Raw genomic sequence first — 21,264 nt, 5'->3', positions numbered from 1 at the left:
TCTGCTTCTCCCTCTCCCTGTGCCCCTCCCCACTGTTTGTGCTCTCTCTCTCTCTCAAATAAATGGAAAAAATTCTTAAAAAAAAAGAAATGGTATTTACTCAAAAAAAAAAAAAAAAAACTGAAAGCATATGTCTACACAAATACTTGTACACAAATGTTCACAGCAACTTTATGTGTAATAGCCCCAAACTGGAAACTCAAATGTCCATCACCAAGTGAATAGGTAATTTATAGTGACAAAAAGCAGATGACTGGTTACCTAGGGATAATGGATAGAAGCAAGATAGTAATGGGATTACAAAAGGGCATGAAGAAATTTTTGGGGGTGGGACGCCTGGGTGGGTCAGTCGGTTAAGCCTCTGCCCTCGGCTCGGGTCATGATCCCAGAGTCCTGGAATCAAGTCCCACATTGGGCTCCTTGTTCAGCAGGGAGCCTGCTTCTCCCTCTGCCTGCCGCTCCCCCTGCTTGTGCTCTCTCTTGGACAAATAAAATCTTAAAAGAATAAAGAAAATATTTAAAAAAAAGAAAAAAAACTTTTGGGCGTGATGGATACATTCACAATCTTAATAAGGGTGACAGTTTCACAGGTATATACATAGGTCTAAATTTACCAAATTACGTATTTTAAATGTGCAGTTTATGTCAATATCTCAATCAAGCTACAAAAATTTTATTCTATAACACTACAAGCACTGCAACATTGACCATAATAAGCCAATTTACGTCACTACCTTACAGATACCCCTCATCTGATTTTTAAGAAATATTACTCAGACTGGTAGCCCCTTTATTTGCCAGACTATAAATGAATTCTGATCCTAAAAATAAAATTTGCCATCATTGGTCAGATATATCCTAATTGCAAGTTTTCAAAAACTCTGAAGACAAATTCTTTTTTTTATATATATATTTTATTTATTTGAGAGATAGCGAGAGACAGAGCACAAGCAGGGCAGAGAGCGGTGGAGAGGGAGAAGCAGGCTCACCGCTGAGCAGGAAGCCCCATGTGGGGCTCTTAGGACCTAAGCCAAAGGCAGCCGCTTAACTGACTGAGCCACTCAGGCGCCCCTGAAGACAATTTCTAAGATGGATTTTCCTTAGTAATATTGGTCACCTCTGGTTAAGAAGAATGGGATGGCTGGGGAGAAAGACTTTCACTATGTATCTTTTCAAATTTTTTAAACTTTGCACCATAGAATCTACTTGAAACCATATAAAATTCAAATTTAAGGAGAATTTTAAAAGTGTTCCCCAAACATTTAAATAATATGACAAAAGTCTCCCAGAACGATTAAAGAAAATGGTATTTACCTAGATGCAATAAATGGTTAATTCTTAACGATAACTTATTAGCCACAACTCATATGTAATTTCAGATTAGGTTGAATGATCACACCTCATATACAATGGTAATCATTTGTAAACATGTCTGCACATCCTTAAAAGATAAAGTCTAATTTCCATCGAGCGATCCCTGTTGACATGATAGTTGTTATATTTAGGATTTGCTTCCTTCCTCTTAACAAGTTCTAAAGGATTTTTTAGTTAAAATGTTTTATCATTTCTTGAACTGATATTTCAAAAGAATATGTAGTTTATTTGGCAAATCAAATATAAGTTTTCACATCTCCTTGGGAAGCAGAGTATTACAGTAGAATGTTTTAGAATCATATAGGGATCTGAATGCAAAACCTGGCCATTCTGAATGCAGAGTATCAATTTTTATGAAATTAGCAAATTCTTATTTTCCTCCTTTTTAAATTTTTTAAAAAGATTTTATTTGGAAGAGAGCATGCACATACAGGTAGAGGGAGGGGCAGAGGGAGAGGAAAAAGCAGACTTCCTGCAGAGTGGGGAGCCTGGCATGGGGCTCAATCCCAGGGCCCTGAGATCATGACCTCAGCCAAAGTCAGATGCTTAAATGATTGAGCCACCCAGGCATCCCTGATTTTTCTTTTTAAAGTATTATACAAAAACTGAATATATTTACCATCTCTAACATTACTTCATACTCATCCACATTTTTTCTCTCAGTGGGTCATGCTCCCTACAAAAATAAAAACAGCGGAGATCAATGGAACAGAATAGAAAACCCAGAGTGGACCCACAACTCTATGGTCAACTAATCTTCGAAAAAACAGGAAAGAATATTCAATGGAAAAAAGACAGTCTCTTCAACAAATGGTGTTGGGAAGACTGGATGGCAACACACAAAAGAATGAAATTGGACCACATTCTTATATCATACACAAAAATACCACACACAAAAATAAATTCAAAATGGATGAAAGACCTAAATGTGAGATAGGAAACCATCAAAATCCTAGAGGATACAGGCAGTAACCTCTTTGACATCGGCTGTAGCAACTTCTTACTAGATATGTCTCCTGAGCAAAAATAAACTATTGGGACTACATCAACATAAAAAGCACAGCAAAGGAAACAACAAAACTAAAAGGCCAACTCTGGAATGAGAGAAGATATTTGCAAATGACTTATCTGATAAAGGGTTAGCGTCCAAAATCTATAAAGAACTGATCAAAGTCAACACCCAAAAAGCAAATACTCCAGTTTAAAAACAGGCAGAACAGACATTTTTCCAAAGACATACAGATGGCTAACAGAAACATAAAGGATACTCAACATCACTCATCATCAGGGAAATACAAAACTACAATGAGATACTACCTCACACCTGTCAGAATGGCTAAAATTAACAACACAGGAAACAACAGATGTTGGCAAGGATGCAGAGAAAGGGGAACCCTCTTACACTGTTGGTGGGAATGCAAACTGGTGCAGCCACTCTAGGAAACACTATGGAGGGTCCTCAAAAAAATTAAAACTTGGAACTGCCCTAGGATCCAGGAACTGCACTACTAGGTATTTACCCAAAGGATACAAAAATACAGATTAGAAGAGGTACATGCAAACCAATGTTTATAGCAGCATTATCAACAATAGCCAAATTATAGAAAGAGCCCGAATGTCCACTGACTGAACTGACTGATGAATGGATAAAGGGTGGTATAATATATATATACTGTGTACACACACACACAATGGAATATTACTCAGCCATAAAAAAAATCTTGCCATTTGAAATGATGTGGATGGAGCTAGAGAGTATTACACTAAGCAAACTAAGTCAGAGAAAGACAAATACCGTATGATTTCACTCATGTGGAATTTAAGAAACAAAACAGATGAATATAGGAGAAAAAGAGGAGAGAGGCAAACCATTAAAGAGACTCTTAACTATAGAGAACAAACTGAGAGATGATGGAGGGAAGGTGGGCAGGGGGATGGGTTAAATGTTTAATGGGTATTAAGGACACTTTTTTTTTTTTAAGATTTTACTTATTTATTTGTTTGAGAGAGTGTGTGAGAGAGATCAAAGTAGCGGGGAGGGGCAGAGGCAGAAGCAGGCCCCCGCTGAGCAAGGAGTCCTACTACGCAGGGCTCAATCCCAGGACCCCGGAATCATGACCTGAACCCAAGGCAGACGCTTAACTGACTGAGCCATCCAAGGAGCTCTTAAGGACACTTGTTTTGATGAGCACTGCGTGTTGTATGTAAGTGATGAATCACTAAACTCTACTCCTGAAACTAATATTACACTGCATATTAACTACCTGGAATTTAAATAAAAACAAAACTACACAAAGAAGGGAAGAAAAGGAGGGAGGGAGGAAGGGAAAAAAAAAAAGAACAGCAAGCATAATGGTTAAGAGCTCAAACTTCAGAGCCAAATTCCCTGGGTTTGAAATCTGCATCTGCCACTCACTAGCTGTGTGACGTTAGGCAAATGACTCAATCTCTCTTAGTTTCCTTATCTGTAATACAAAGATTTTTATTGGTGTATTGGGTATAATACCATCACTGGATTACCATAGGAATTAAACAAGTTAATGTTTATAAAGTGCTTAGAGGGGCCTGGCATAAGGTAATAATTATATGAACATTTGTTAATTAATTTGATATACTTAAATTTTTTTCTCTTACTTCCTAAACCATACTGAGACTAGGAAATTTATTTTAAATGTGTATGAATCTTAATTTTTTTCCTGCATTAGATTATCTTGAAGAGGGTAGCTCTTAAATCAATACTCTAATGAAAAACTTTTGGGCATGATGGATACATTCACAATCTTAATAAGGGTGACAGTTCCACAGGTATATACGTATGTCTAAACTTACCAAATTACAAATTTTAAATGTGCAGTTTATGTCAATATCTCAATCAAGCTACAAAAATTTTATTCTATAACACTACAAGCACTGCAATGCTGACCATGATTAAGCCAATTTATGTCACACCAGGAATCTCACTACCTTACAGATACCCCTCGTCTGATTTTTAGAAATATAACTCAGACTGGTAGCCCCTTTATTTGCCAGACTATAAATGAATTCTGACTCTAAAAAATAAAATTTGCCATCATTGGTCAGATATATCCTAACTGCAAGTATTCAAAAACTCTGAAGACAATTTTTTTTCCCCCAAAACTCTCAAATCACTATAGGCTGATGTAGATAAGATATCTGCATCCTGGCTGTCATTCCTCGATATTTCTATCAGGCACTAGAAAGAAAAGACTAATAAATGATTTTCCAAAAACATTACTCAACGGTTCACCAACAAAATAATAATAATGGCTCTCAGTGCCCATCTCCTTAAATGTAAACTGGGGAAAGTAACTGTACCCACTTCATATGATTACTCTAAGTTTTGAATCAAGTATTTGCAAGGCACTTATTAGAACAATACCAGAGCATAGTGAACACCCAAAAAATAACAACAACTAACATTTACTAAGTTCAGCATCAGAGCCCAGACAATCTTGTTTAGAATCCATTTTTACATGCTACATTATATTGTCTCTCATTTGTTTATTTGTTCAACCAACATTTAATACATGCCTACTGTGTATGCTCCCCTCACTGATCACCTGAATTATGAAAATGATGAAATATCTTTTTAAAATTCTAAAATCTTTCCAAAGATTAGAAAGGCAAATATACTTTAATATTGGTATAATAAAATCATGACCAGGGTTATGGTCAAAATAGGATTATATCGAACATACTCATTCTGCTGATAGGAGCTGAACACTTTGTTGCTTATCATATCAAAACTCCCAAATAATATCAAGCATAGTACTTCTCTGTCAGAACTCTGAAGTCACTATATACTGCCAGAACCTCAAACTCCAACATAAAACCCCAAGGCTAGATATTTTCATCAAATTAATTCCCATAATCCCTTTCATTTCATGCTTTGTAAAAAGGCTGTATGTGGGCACCTGGCTGTGTCTTCATTATAATAAGCTCCTTGAGGACAAGAAATATTACTTACATATCTTTCTATCTCCCACAGGACCTAAAAGCACTTTGTACATGGCAAGCCAACTAACAATACCCTAAATAAACAAATCTCAAATCTTACTCTCCTTACAACCACAACATGACACAGCACACATCTGTCTTATTCAATCCAACCTACCTGCCTTTCCCAAATGACTTGACAGATCCCACCTCCTGGTCCTTGGCTTCTGCCTGTCCCCTGAATGCCCATCTCTCCCTCCTCTTTAGGAATTCTTACTCCTAATATCCATCTCAGAACAACTTATTCAGAAAATCTTCTCTAGTTAATTGCCACTATGAGCACTTTGCACCCCATTTTCTTCCATTTCTGGGCATGGTCTCCTATGTACCCAATTTGAGATTTCTTAAAATTTTTTGCCAACTGTGGCTTTTGTCATATTTTCATTAGGTTAAGCTGACATCTAGGTATGTTTCATTCCTAGGAAATCAGAAGTATTACTGCTATCATTAATTAAATATAGCTTCAGTATTTGGATATTTACATACTACTACTTAAACTTTTTTTTCAATACTATTTTTTTAAAGATTTTATTTATTTATTTGAAAGAAAGGGAGAGAGATAGCAAGAAAGAGCATGAATGGGGAGGAGGGAGAAGCAGGCTCCCCACAAACAGGGAGCCCGATGCAGGGAGCCCAATCCCAGGACCCTGGGACCATGACCTGAGCCAAAGGCAGACGCTCAACCCACCGAGCCACCCAGGCACCCCATCAATAATTTTTTTGCATTTTATATTATATTATTTATAATGTTCTCATGGTACTTTGTACATATTTCCTGTAACATACTCATCTGCACGTAGGTGGGGTAAACCATATGTCCCAGTTTGCTAAGGACAGTCCCAGATTATTTCTGTTGTCCCAGGATAATTATTAAGACAGTCTCCTTTCACTCTCAAAAGTAGCATACTTTGATAGTAAGTTGTACAGTCACTCTAAAGTGTATGCCTCCCTTTCACCAAAATGAAGCTCTATAATTACAGAAATAATGACCAGTTTATCTATCTTCAGTGCTAAAACAGAGAAGGTAGTCAAACATTTTAGAAACTGTGCATGTGAACAACTAAAACTATACTACAAATTGCTTAAAGGCTTATTTTACTCATCCCTTTGATATTCCTAAGATTTTCAATAAATATTCAGTGAATTATTTTTTTTTAAGATTTATTTAGGGGTGCCGGGGTGGCTCAGTCAGCTGGGCAACCTACTCTTGGTTTTGGCTCAGGTTGTGATATTGTGGGTTGCAGGATCAAGCCCCAGGTCAGGCTCCACACTCAGCCAGTCTGCTCAGGATTCTCTCTCCTCTCCCTCTGCCCCACCCTCACTCGCATGCGCACACACACTCTCTCAATCTCTCTCTCTCAAATAAACAAATCTTTAAAAAAAATTATTTATTTATTTGAGAGAGAGTGCACATGCAGGAGAGGGGCAAAGGGAGAACCAGAGGAAAAGAATTCCAAGCCAACTCACCACCGAGCCTGGAGCCCATCACTGGGCTCAATCCCATGACCCTGAGATCATGACCTGAGCTGAAACCAAGAGTTGGACACCCAACCAACTGAGCCACCCAAGCACCCCACTACTTGGTGAATTTTTAAATTAAAATAGTAAGAAAAAGAAAACCAACACAAATATTTCCATTCAAAAGTCAATTATATACTAACAACACAATAAAATACATTATCATTAATAAAACATCCATACAGCCTTTTATATCCAATTATATGGCAGAAAACTAAATGGAATAGTATCTTCAAAATGCAGAGGGAAAAATAACTGCCAATTTAGATTTTCATGCACAACTAAAATATCATTCAAGAACAAGAGCTAAAGATTTCTGACAATTATAATTTACCACCAAAAGATCCTTAATTAAGGAACTTCTAAAGGATATACTTCAAGAAAAAAGAAAGTGATTCCAGGAGAACAAATGCTAGGCAAAAAAAAAAAAAAAAAACCTGGCAAATGTGGTAAACCTAAATAAATATTAATTGTATGAAACAAGATTAAAATGCTTAATTCGAGGAACTGAAGAGGACAAAGTAGAATTACTGGGCACCTGGATGGCTCAGTCAGTTAAGCATCCAGACTCTTGGTTTCAGCTCAGGTCATGATCTCAGGGTCCTGAGATCAAGCCCCACATTGAGCTCTGTGTTGAGCTCCCCCCCATCTCCCTCTACCCCTCCCTGCCCACCCTACCACTCCCACCCTGCTTGTGCTAAGAAAAAAAAAAAGGAACAAGGTAGAATTATAATAGGAAACTACTACAACAAAGGGAGTGACTGAAGTTATTCACCCATCATAGTGGCCTTCTAGAAACTTGTCCCTTTGACCATTCCCACCTCCAATCACCCACTGAATTACTGAGTGTCACCAAACTAGCACAGTGTGGTCCCACACCCCTCACTAAACTGATGGCCTAGAAGTAGGCAACTGATGGCCTATAGAGGTAGGCAACTGACTCAAGCAGGAGCAAACAGAGACAATCTCTAGAAATTACAAATAGATTACCAAAAGCAAACAGTAGGAATCAACAGGTACTGAGCTGTGCTAATGAAGTACTACATGTCTTGTTGATGCCCACTTTTTATTTCTTCTGTCTGAAATGCTTCCTCCCTTTTTTCTACCTGTCCAAACCACCTTTTAGAGATTCAGTTTAAACCTTCCCTATTGCCCTCACTGGTCATCTTTCCCTCTATAAATGACAGAAGTGGAAAATAATTATCCTCTCTATGTATGCTAGGCATTTCACATACATTACCACTTAACCTAAACTACACTAGAATGACAGCACTTGCTGTCTCTCCACTCAACATGACAAAGAACCATCTTTCTTAAAGGATATTACTTCCTAAAATAGCTTCCTAAATCGTCTATGTATCTACATGAGTTCCCTGCAGCCAGACTACAACATTCTCAAATACAGGAACCATGTCTTCTACTTTATTCTTCTCACCATCCCTCTCTCTTCCCTGCACTTCTCCCCTCCCCTTTCAAAATATACTTTTCCCTTCTCACTATTAATTACTACTCTTAATAAAAGCTACTATTTACAATAGCTTGCACTGTGCTTACACTCTGCTAAATGCTTTCAAACATTTCACTTAATCTTCAGAACACTCCCACTCCCCATTTCAGAGAGATGGAAAAAGCCTTGGAGAATTTAAAGAACTTGCTCTCATAGTAGAATGAACCTAGATCTATAAAGTATCACTGTCACCACAATCACATCCCACACTGTAGTTCCCCACCCACCCCACACTCACCTGCTGTGGCAGTTTGCACTACGCCAACTTGGTTAAATTTAAACTACATTTCCCAGAATCCTCTTCCCATATGGCTCCAGGTTAGAGTTGGCCAAAGGAGGAAATTACTCTGAAGATCAGGGTTAGATAAACAGGCACAGAGTTGCCAGCAGATTCCACCATGTTTCTACTCTCCCCTGCTCTGTATACAGCTCTTCGATTGCACCTTGCTGACCAAACAGCACCCGCAGGTTCACCACCAAAAACTTGACTGAAAACCACAGAAGAGATAGCTATGCAGAGGCAACAGCTTTCCACAGACTCTCCACCAGCTCTACTCTATGGCTCTGCTGCATAAATCCCTTATTCCATAATATAGCACTTCTCCTTCTCTGATTGAACCCTCTAATTGAGTGCAACTACTCGAACCCCCTCCCAATCTTTTTTTTTTTTTAATTTTTAAGTAATCTCTACACCCAACGTGGGGTTCAAACTCACAACCCCAAGATCAGGAATCACATGCTTGATGTAATGAGCACTGGGCTTCCCTCTCTTTTCAGCTAAAGTATTTCCAAAGTCTTGGTTCCCTGTTCATAACATGAGAATACTTCAGTTCTTTGTTATTTTCTAGGGCTCAAGGTTTACTATCCTGGATTTTGTCACTAAACTGTCCACAGATGATTCTGATTTCTATCACATTAGTTCTGAAGTTATTCATTCACTCTTTCAACAAGCATTTTACTGAAAGCCTACTATATGTCAAGCTCAATGCAAGGTATCTGGCTACAAAACAACTTTAAGAGATCTTATTCTGACAAATCAGTCACACTTAAACAGAGTTATTTAGCCTCCAAATGCTGCCCTATAACAAATCTTCCCTAGACTACTGTCATCTTAACAACCACCCCAAGCAGGAGAACTTCAATCTCTTCTGACTCTCTACTATTTTCTACTATGTTATGGGTCTCACAGGCTAGACAGGTCCTTAAAAAATCACCTAGGACAACTTTTTCAAATTCAGAAATGTTGAAGCCCTCCGTCACAGTCTATTTCTAATTAATGTCAGATTTAAGACTGAAGGCTTTCCACCTACCATCAGTGTTCAACAAACTGTATGGAATACAGTTTGTGGTACTCCTTTCAGAAAAACTCTAGGCAAGAAATCCCTCTGGCACATCCCTGAATAAACCTCTCAACAGTACAGTATGCAACAGTCCATGACTAGAGGGCAAACTCTGTAATACTAATTACTAATATACATTACATGATCTCAGACCGCATAACTAGGATCTACCCTTTCCCAAATCATGAGACAAGATTATATAAACAGGGACATGGTTTAGGGGTGAAGTTGTTAGAATGCAGCCACGTACTGCTTACGGACTAGATAGTTAACATCATACCATCTCTCAAAGTAGATTTTTATCAACACTAAGGCTCGGCTACCTTCTACTTCTTTTGTTTCCCTATAGTGTCTAAGCAACTCAGAAATTTTATATACAGTTTGATGTACTCTTCTTATACATTATGTCATACAATAAAATATTACTAATTTTAAAAGGGAATCCACAGGCTATTTTTAAATGTCTAAACTGATTTAAAAATACATTAAAGCCACCACATATATCATGATGTTAATCTCTCCTTAAATTAAATCAGAGGACATTAGCCTCATTTCCTTATTGTATTAAAACCAAAAACCAAAATACTTTGTATTAAAACTGCACTGGGGTGCCCGGGTGGCTCAGTTAGCCAAGCATCTGACTCCTGATCTCAGCTCAGATCTTGAACTTAGGGTCATGAGTTCAAGCCCCAAGTTGGGCTCCACGCTGGGCATGAAGCCTACTTAATAAAAGGGGAGCAGTGCCTGGGTGGCTCAGTCAATTAGGCGCCCCACTCTTGATTTAGGCTCAGGTGGTGATCTCAGGATTCTGGGATCAAGCCCCACGTCAGGCTCCGTGCTCAGCTCAGAGTCCGCTTGAGATTCTCTCTCTCCCCCACTGCCCCTCCACACCCCCTCCCACACGTGCTCTCCCTAAAATAAATAAATCTTAAAAAAAAAAAACTCCACAAATACCATTAAAATGCAGTTGTCAGTCAAACTTATAGTATAGTAATTATACTATATATTATACTTTTATAGTAATTATAGTAATAATTATATATTTATTTTTTTATTTTTTATTTTATTTATATTTATTTTTTTTTATTTTTATTTTATTTATATATATATACATTTATAGTAATAATTATAGTAATCACAAACTTATCAAATAATGATAATTAAGCATCTTTAGGTCAAATCTAAAATACAATATGACTTTAGAACATTTAGCAATTATTAAATAATAGCATAGAAACAATTACAAACTGACTTCATTTTAAGCTGTAGATCTGTTCCCAAAGACTTATAAAAAAAAATTATTCCATACTTTTCCCACTGGCTCCTATTAATAATTTCCAAAAATAATTTTTGAATAGTTTTCCACAGCACTGTTTCTGTGGTAGGGCTGTTCACAAATACTTGATGTTCTCCTTCTGGGTATTTGGAAATACTGAACTTTCCCACCCTGTTCAACTCAGGTACAGCCATCAGACTTCCTCTGGCCAATACATGTAGGTGGAAGTGGTGAACGTTTCTCCCAGGTAAAAGCTTTAAAAGCCAGAGTATGCTTTCACACATTGTATTTTCCTTCTGTCCTGGTGTGAGATTGCAATTTATAATAAAAAATATGTATCTGGTCTTTGTCCCCATTTCTGGCAAAGAGCTCAGAAAAACCAGGTCTTTTTTTTTTTTTTAATTGAAGTATAGTTGACATGCAATGTTACCTTAATTTCAGGTGAACAATATAGTGATTCAACAAGCGTGTGCTTTGTGATATGCTCATTACAGGTGTAGCTAGAATAATGTAGGTGGTCTTTTGTTATTCACAACGAATAGCTTTAAGCCACATCTCAGTTTATATTAATGAAATGACTTTTGAAAAGCGCCTAGTGACGAAAGCTGGTTGCCAAGGGGAACCATGTGATTAGAGGACTGGAACTTTGAGCTCCTTCCCATGGCTTTTAGGGAGGGGAAAGGGGCCGGAGATTAAGCTCAACTACCAATGGCCAACTGATTTAATCAACATGCCTAGGTAAGAAGCCTCCATTAAAAACCAAAGAGGATGGGGTTGGGAGAACTTCCAGGTTGGTAGACACCCAGAGGTGTTGGAAGAGTGGCACACTGGAAGTAAGGATGGAAGCTCCATGGCCCCCTCCTTTTCCCAAACATTGCCCTATGCATCTCTTCCATCTGCTTATTTCTGGGTTATATCCTTTTATAATAAACCAGTAATCTAGTATTTTCCAGAATTCTGTGAGTTGCTGTAGCAAACTAATCGAACCCCAAAAAATCCCAAAATGGGAACCTCTGATTTACAGCCCATTGGTCTGAAGCATAGGCAACTACCTAGTCTTGCCACTGGGTCTGAACAGGGAGGGCAGTCTTAACCTGTGGGATCTGACAATATCTTTGGCTGGATATTACAGAATTGTTTAAGGTGTGGAAACCCCTCCCACAGACACATTTCTGGTGACAAGAGGTGTCAAAGTGTTAAGTGTGAAGGGGTTCAGAACAAGCCCCCTCCAAATATGCCACTTTGGCATGTGGATTAGTTTGAACTGAAGTCAATCAAGGCCCAAAAGATTCAGAGAGAGCTTTTTACCTCCCCTTAACCGCCTAAAAGAACTTAGATAGAGGGTCTGGTCTATCTAAACTATCACCAGAGATAACTACAAAGAATATGGGGAGGCATGGTAATTGCAAGAGAACTAGCAGGACCTGGAGATCAAATTCCTCTCTGTCCCAATGTCTCCACAAAGCATGGCAAACATGTTTACGAAACACTGGTTCTTCCCATCCTCCCATAAATCATTGTCTTCCTCCCCCACCTTGAAGTCCCAGACCCCTACCCCTTCTCCTCTGCTCAGGACAGCATATAAGCCTCAACTGCCTGACTACCTGTGGGTCTCATATTCTTATGGGGCTCCCATACATATGTAATTCAATTCGGTTTATCAGTCTTATGACAATTTATCAAAGAACCTAGAAGGATAAAGAAAAAGATTTTCCTTCCAGGAAGCACACTATAAAGGAAAAAAACACTCTAGTGTGTTTTTCCTTTACCTATGGCAACCAGTTATGTTCCAGATAGTGGCTGCTCCCAAGTGAGGTCCCAAAGTAAGGATCCAAAGTGGAATTCAAACTAAGGATGACAATGTTGAGCAGAAGCAAGCCAACTGACCCTCAATGAACACACACCATGAGCAAAAAATAAATCTTTGTTGTTTTAAGCCCCTGAGTTTGAGGGTTACTATTCATAGCCTATTCAGAATGATAGTCTAAAACTTAATTTAAAAATTACACTGGAAATTCCTCATGTTCATTCAAGAAATTTCATCAATTCTCTGACCAAGTACATTAAGCTCTCTCATATCACTTTTCCTAGATACGAGAAAAATTAACATACTTCCCATACCATTCACTTAAAATGGACCAGTTTATTCTCGTTCCACTGAAAATTGTGCCTAACACAAACAAAGAAATCATTCAAGTTTACCCAAATATTTATCAGACCTCTCTGATTTAGCAATTATAAAGAATGAGAGGTAAGAATAATATCTGTATTGAGTGTGTTTTCCAAAAATTATGCTGGCCCTACACCCAGGAGATTCCAGTGAAGATATTTCCAAGGAGAATGCTTCCTGCAAATAATGTGGAGGCAGAGAGAAAGCTAAGGACCCCTTGCTCTAAGTAGAAGAGCCATGCACAATCCCTTACTGTACTATGTGACTATGAACAAGATTCTTAACACCCCTAAGTCTCAATTTCTTTGCTTGTAAAATCAGAATATGGTCTACCATGGTTACTGTAAAATTAATGTGTGTAAAGCCTCTGGCATGTAACATTCAAATGTTACTTCTTCCTCCCAAGATACAGTCTGAAATTTGTAGAAAATTGTGTGATATCCTCAATGCCTGAAGACATGCCCTTCTGAAATATAAATGGAAGTTAAAGGAAAGATCTTTAGGTGCAAAACAAGGATGAGAGGGGAAAAAAATGGGAAAGACCAAGAATTACTAAGATAATACAAATTCAACTACAGAATTAAAATACTCATGAGATGAAAAATATTTTTTAGTACACACTGGAGGGCAAAAGAGCAGAACTGTGAATGTGTTTGCAACCACACTGTGTCAAACACAAGCAGCTCTCCTAGGATGCAAAGTAAAATAATAGAGATGAAAATATTGAGAGATGATGACAAATATGAAGAATGGAAATCTGCCACACTGCCAAAGAACCATAATACAAAGAAAAAGCAAAGACACAGATTGGGGAAAAAGAAAAAAACAACCTTAAAGAACTGAGGTAAAATTGAGATATTATGACAATTAGCTTTCAATCTACATTCCGTATTCGTTTAAATATCTGTATAATACATACATCCATAAACTCAGAAATAGAAAGCAAGGAATCAACATTTTCTCTTATCCAAACTCCTTAACAAACCAACTTGGCAAATTAACCAACACTCTCTACCTCTCTATAATGTCTTCTAATAAAATGCTGAACATTCGATATTAATTAAGCTCATTTTTTACCAAACCAGTACATTTCTGCACTCATCAACTTACCAAGAATCAAACATCTTTATGTACTTGTTATAATTATATAGTTTAAATATTATATAAACCAATGAAATTGTGAATGTGAGTAGAGTTTTTGTTTCTATGAAAATGAAGTTGAGTGTTTAGAAAGACTCAAAGGCTAGTTTCAAAAAAAACTGTTGTGAAAGTGGGCATAGGTGAAAAAACTGTAAAAGACTAAGGGGAATAATCATACAATTCTAGATGGATCACTAACTCAGACGTTTTTACATATCCATTTTTTAAATAAAATATTTAAAGTAAAAATGTGTCATTTTTAATTCCCCTTATATTTTTAAAAAAATTAAACTAAACACCACCAGTCTTAATCACATCAAGGAGAATGGTTTCTATGTACATTAAAACAGATATAACCTAAGTGAACTATGGGAGATTTTTACAATGCTGATAAATGTTTTTTGAACACTTTTTATATGCAAGGCACTAAACATATTATCTCATGTAAGCCTCATGACAAACCTATGAGTTAAGTACTATTATCTCTATTTTACAGATAAGTGAGGTATAGAGAGGTTAAACCACAGAGCTGGGACTCACATTCAGGTCTGACTCCCAAGTACATACTCTTAACTGATTATTAATTTTTTCTTCTTTACCTTTTCAAATATTTAATTTTTTTCAATAAACATTATAATCACAGTCAGTTAATCTGTAGAGTTTACTAATTTTGTTAACTCAGTTTAGTACTGCCTCCTCTTCAAGGCCTTCTGAAGTGCCCTCCCCATCCTGGTACATAGCAGGCACTCCATGAATGGTAATGACAGTACTCTGGCAAAGCAAATCTAATTTTCTGGTTGCCCTGATAAAGCAGAGAGGCAACATGATGCGACTGTTAAGAGCACAGACTGTGGAGCTAGGGTGCCTGCATTCAAGTTTCACCTCCACCAAGCGCAAGAAGTGTGAACATGCGCAAGTTACTCACTGTCTCTGTGCTTCAGTTCCCTAATCTGTAACAGGAGTATAATAATAGTAACTAATTCATTTGGTTGTTAACAGGGATTAAATGAGTATCTTTAGCATAGTACTTAAATCAGTGCCCATAATGTAGAAAGTGCTTAAATTTGCTAAATAAACAATACCACAAAGAGAACAAAGAAAACTCAACCAGCAAATTAAGAAGAAACGTTTTGTAAATGATCAGTGATTTGGTAGGCACCACCTTTTAAGAATCTTAGGACACTCTAAAAAGAGGTCCCTTCTGTCTGTCAATTCTGTATTTATTCAATAAACATTTGGCTCCAGGCATTGTCCTATGTGCACCAAAATCAACAAAACACTGCCTCTGTCCTTGAAAGAGCTAACTTCCTAGTGGAGGACACGGAAATAATTATAGCACGATGTGGTGAGTACCGTGGTAGAGGCAGGTGCAGTGTGCTTGAGGAGCATTTTGAGGTAGTGGTGATGAGGGGACCTAATTTGGGAATTACCAAAGAATGCTGATAAAATCATATCTTAAACTATTATTTTAATTAGTCATTATTAATTAAACTCCACACAAATGACTAACTGCACAAATGGGAAAAATTACCTTTAGAAAAACCTCCCAAAGTTTATAAACCTCACAGTGCTTATAAAGTTTATGGTACTATGAATCTCAAAAAAAAAACACTCTTGAGCACTTGTAAGAAAGGCAGTGTGCAAGTGAGAGGAAGGACTCCAAAGATTCTATCCTATCCTGTCAGTTGGGAAGACAAAGTGTAACAAAAAAATTAAGCAACAATCTGAGAGTTAAGTAACAAGACAACAATACAAAATACGTTGCAAAGCCAATCCATAATTAACATCACAAAAAATGCAGTCAACCAATGTTCCCAATTAACTCTCAGGGATGTACAAGGCAAAAAACACAAAACTATACAGACACGTTTCTTATAAACGTGTGTGTACAGAGAGCTATATACCTCACACAACACTTGAGAATAAGGGGAAAGAATCTTTATTTCTATATATACAGTTCATCCTGACTTACAAAAGAGATGTGTGAAAAAAACTTCATGTAAACTGTTTAATGAATTAAATCCTATTTTTTAAAAAAGATTATTTTAGAGAGGAGAGAGAGCACTCATGCCTGCGAGCACCCACCAGCAGTGGGGGAGGGGAAAGGAAGGGGAAGTGGGAGGGGGAGAGAGAGAGACAGAGAATCCCAAGCAGACAACCAGAGAAGAAATCAAGAGTTGGACGCCTAACCAACTGAGTCACACAGGCACCCCTAAATCATATTTTTTAGTAAGAGAATGTGTTACTTAAGTAAACCCTATTATGAAACCTTCTTTAAAACAGTAACCTAAAAAAAATTTTTTTAAAAACCAATAACCTATTAAATGTCAGTTAATTAGTTGGGAAATAAAGTCAATTTTATATTACATATATTTGATTTATTTCTACCTGGATTAATTAAAATGAGGTTCACCTCTAAATGTAGCCAACATACCTCATTATCAGAAATCATAGTATTCATAAAGTAAGTCACAGGAATGTAATATACAGCATAGAGAATATAGCCAATAATATTATAATAACTTTGTAAGGTGAGCAATGGTATCTAGACTAATTGTGGGGATCATTCTGTAATGCATAAAAATACTGAATAACAATGATATACACCTAAAACTAATAGGATACTGTGTGTCAATTATATTTCAATAAAAAGAAATTCACAAATATTTACTAACTTGATCATTATGGAATGAGAACACTGAGTGATGTTAAAATTTTAATTTAAAATTTTTAATTCTTCAACTTCACATACTGGTAGAATTACTATTAGAATTTAGATCTTCTGACCTTCAATCCAGTGCTTCTTGCATTATACCAGAAAATAGACAGTTTTCTCAAAATGTTTTTAGTAAATCCATTCTTCCTTTATTATATTTCTAGTTATTTCTGTCTGTCAACAAATAATGGCTAAGAAAAACTTAAACGTACTCCTTCAGTGAGAGTCCAGGAAAAGACAGGCATTGAGTTTTTCTCATTTTTCACAAGCCAGGTTTGTTTTTTTTAATTCATAACAGGAGATACCTTGAATTCATAATTACAAAAGTTTAAAACCCACAAAATCAGAATCTGATTAATATAGCTGTATAGGATATTTTATAATTCCTGCGATTTTCACTGAAATTATCAAAAGTTAGCCTAACAAGGGTCAGCAATATATGCTACAACTATTCAGTGACAGATTATTGGAGAACAGCCAGCACTACCGTGCTAATTTACCATGCCACAGATTGCTAATTGCAGTGGGGAAAATATACCTTACCTTAACCCCCATTACCAAGTGATCAAACTCAGCATCACAAATAATGGGACTTGACAGTATATGACCTGATGGGAAGCAATATGAACTACACAGTATCACTTAAGGGTTAGTCTTGCCAAAATATTTAATTTAAAATTAATCAAGCCCTTAAAGCTAGTTTATAGTTAATACAGGGGAATAGAGGAACACACTAAATGACACCATGAGGGGGGAAAAGATCAGACAAACAGAAAATGTGACTCATTTTATAAGACAACTGGCTTGATCTCTTAAAAAAAAAAAAAGCAACCTCATTTTAAAAGGGGGAGGCAAAACTGTTCTAGATTCAAAGAGACTTAACCAAACGCAGTGAACAAACCCTGTATCTTGGTTTGGTGTGGCTGGGTGTAAAAAAAAAACATAAAAGACCAAACAGTATAAATAGGGAGATTTAAATATGAATGTTAGATTACATTAAGGAATTATCAATTAAGAAACTATCAATTAATTACTGATTAGAAAATATGAACTAAAAAAATTAACAATAATGGTATTTTGGCTATGTTAGGAAATGTCCATCTTTGGAAATGTATGCTGACATATTTAGGATAAAGTGTCATAATGTTTACAGCTTAGTTTCAAATGGCTGAGCCAAAAAATAATACACACATATTTACAGCTAAAGCAAATACAACAAGATGTCAACAAATACTGAATCTAGAGGATGATAAGGATGTTCACTCTATTAGCAATTTCCTATACGCTTGAAATTGTTTCATAATAAAAAAAAGTTGGGGGAGGGTGTTGAGGGGCCCAGAGAACTCCAATTCTACAAGGAAAAAAAAAAAAAAGATCCACCCAAAACCAAAGCTGTCATGACCCTAACAAGACTTCACTTTAATACAGGATCTATTAAATACAGTTTACAGCTTTGGTAGCAGGAAGGGAACTAAAAATGAAAGATCCATTAATAGACTGAGTCCATAATGTAATCCAATTTTTAAAAATAAGCCTTTAACAGCTACTTTTCTCAAAAGAGACACATGGAGATCATGCCAAGATACCCATTCTATGAGATCACACTCAACATAAATCAACAGGACTCAACATAGTTCACATTTTAACCAAACAACAAATCAATCTATGAACCAACCATTTGTCAACTCTGTAATTTGACCTTTTCTCTAAAGACAATACAGAAACATTCAACTATAAATTGTCTTAAACCTGATCATACACTGGAGAAAATTATAGAGTAGGGTAATTGGGCAGCAGTACATTTTTTTTTTTAAGTTTTTATTTATTTATTTGAGAGAGACTGAGAGATAGAGAGCACGAGAGGGAAGAAGGTCAGAGGGAGAAGCAGACTCCCTGCTGAGCAGGGAGACCGATGTGGGACCCGATCCCGGGACCCGATCCCGGGACTCCAGGATCATGACCCGAGCCGAAGGCAGTCGCTCAACCAACTGAGCCACCCAGGCGCCCTGGGCAGCAGTACATTTCTTAAACATTCACAACTATACGTGAGGCCTCGACTACTCAAAGGAATCTATCAATATTTTCTTCTGTAAAGAGAAATATTTTCTTTTTCACTAACCATAATCAAAGAAATAATACAGGCCAATGCTAAAATGACAATTTTTAGTTTATAAACACTTATCATCACCACACACAAATGAAAGGGAAAAAAAATCACACCATTAAAAGATGATTTCTACGATATTCTACACACTAATTTTGACACTCAATTCAGATATATTGCATAAGACTGCACCAATTACTAAGTATGTTCAGCCATTGCCACATAATTCAGCAACAAGTTTTGCAATAAGGGAATCTCAAGCTAATAACCCAACTGCGAGTTCCCCGTATGTGTCAAGAATAAACTGCACAAGTAAAATTGTAACTCTTCAGGAAATATGCATTTTACCAATTATATTTCTTCCTTTTTGTCATCTTTTTTAAGAGTGTTAGTCTTTATTACATTTCTTCTCTTAATAAAAGTGAAATTTGTTTTCTGTTCCGCCCTACTGCAAAAGGGTAAAGGTGCCCTGCGCCACCTTTTAAAAGTAATTTTTAAAAAGAAGAAAAAAAGCCAAGAAAATGATTTGGCTAGGCTGCAGCAAAACACATCGAACAGCCTACGTCAGGTACAAGAAAACTACCCCTATCAATGATGTTTAAATTTTACTCCCAGGAAGAAACTCTCCAACTATTCTCATTTTCCTCACATATTTATTTTTTCAAGACTCAAAAATACAGTCCTACAGAAAAGACATCATATTAGAATCAAGGCTTCCCGGATTACCAGCTGCATGACCTTGGGCAAATTCCCTAATCTCTCCGAGACTCAATTTTTCATCTGTAAAATGGGGCGACCTCATTGTGCTGAGATGAAGGCAGACAATGCAAGACAAATGTCCGCCGCACCGTAAGTGCTAGCTAAAGCTAGACGGAAAAATCAACCCCCCAATCAATAGATTATCACAGTGTGACAGTGCAAAGACAAGCACTTTTTCGCTTACTGCATATAACATTTCTTCTCCCAGGGACCAGCTGCAATCTTCCTTCTAAAATCCCTGCAGAGTACGTGTCTGACAGCTACACAGCCCAACAGTCTACTTCGCTCAGACCTGGGGTTCAGGAAAGGATGCAAGACCCCGAGATCTGTCCACCCGGCGCCTGGGGAGCTGCGCACAGGCCCGCCGCGGCCCCCGCCCCACACAAACACAGGCACGTACCGGCCGCTCCGCGGGGACGTAGGGAGCCGCAGGCCCGAGGAGGGGCTGCCACTGCCTCCGAGCCCGCCCCTCCGCCCCCGCGCGGCCTGTCACCGCGCCCCCCGGTCGGGGGAGGCCGCGGGCCCCTGGGGGCCGGAGGGGCGCGCGAGGAGTCTGGCGCGAGCCGGATCCCTCCTTCACATGGAGCCCGCGCCGGGTGGAAGGCGCGTGGACCGTCGCGGCCGGCCGGGGCCTCTCGGAGCCCCTCGGTGCTTCTCGCCGCCGCGGCCCCGAGGCCCGCGCGAAGCTGAGCAGGAAAGGAGGAAGCCGTGGGCAGGGCGCCGCCAAAGGCCGGAGAAGGGGCGGGAGCGGCTACTGCGCAGCTGGAGGTGCCCGGCCTGCCGGTCGTGGTCCTCGTCGCCGCCGCACGCCGCGCGACCCCTGAACGCCGCACCCAGCAGCCGCACCACCTTCGTCAGGCGCCGCTGCTGAGGGCAGCCAGGCCGCCACTACACACGGACCCGTGACGTCGGGCGTAGCGCGGCGCACGTCACGGCTGGCTCGCCCGTGCGCGCGCAGCCCTCCGCCCGCCGGGAGCGGAACCCGCCGCGGGCGCGCGCGCCCATGCTGCAACGCCGCACGGAGGCCGAGGGGAGCGTGCCCGCGCCTGCGCAGTGGCCGGCTGCGCCCACGCACGCTCTGCTGCCCCCACCTCTCGGTAGTGCGGGGATTCCCAGCCCCGGTCAGCCCCGGTACCAGCCCCGCCCCGAGCTCCCGGACGCCACTCTAGGCCCGGGTGCGCCGCGCGCCTATGTCCTCCACCTCCTGCGGGAGTCCTCGGCGCCCGAGACTTCCAATCAAATCCAGGGGAGTGTCTCCTGCGTGGGCTTTGAGCCGGGCGCGGAGCCTCAGAACAAGGAAAGGCTGGGACCGAGTCTTGAGTCCATGGCATGTTGTTTGGAGG

The 21,264-nt window shown here is 38.8% G+C and overlaps 1 protein-coding gene across 4 annotated transcripts in view; it reads right to left on the bottom strand.

The window, feature by feature from the left end:
* The window catches only part of MAP3K2 (mitogen-activated protein kinase kinase kinase 2), an 87,296-nt gene extending 66,847 nt beyond the window's left edge, over positions 1–20,449 (bottom strand). For 2 of the 4 annotated variants that reach the window (XM_027588421.1, XM_027588425.1), the window contains exon 1: positions 20,322–20,449. The gene's annotated coding sequence lies outside the window, so the exon portion shown is untranslated. Of the gene's footprint in view, positions 1–20,105; positions 20,197–20,321 lie in introns of those variants that run through there. The other 2 variants (XM_027588424.1, XM_027588422.1) reach the window with 2 other exon arrangements.
* Between the last annotated feature and the right edge of the window lie 815 nt (positions 20,450–21,264).

This window comes from Zalophus californianus, chromosome 3, assembly GCF_009762305.2.
Source record: "Zalophus californianus isolate mZalCal1 chromosome 3, mZalCal1.pri.v2, whole genome shotgun sequence".
NCBI lineage: Eukaryota > Metazoa > Chordata > Mammalia > Carnivora > Otariidae > Zalophus > Zalophus californianus.
The sequence above is the reverse complement of the archived record's forward strand: the minus strand, read 5'-3'. Positions and strand labels throughout refer to the sequence as shown.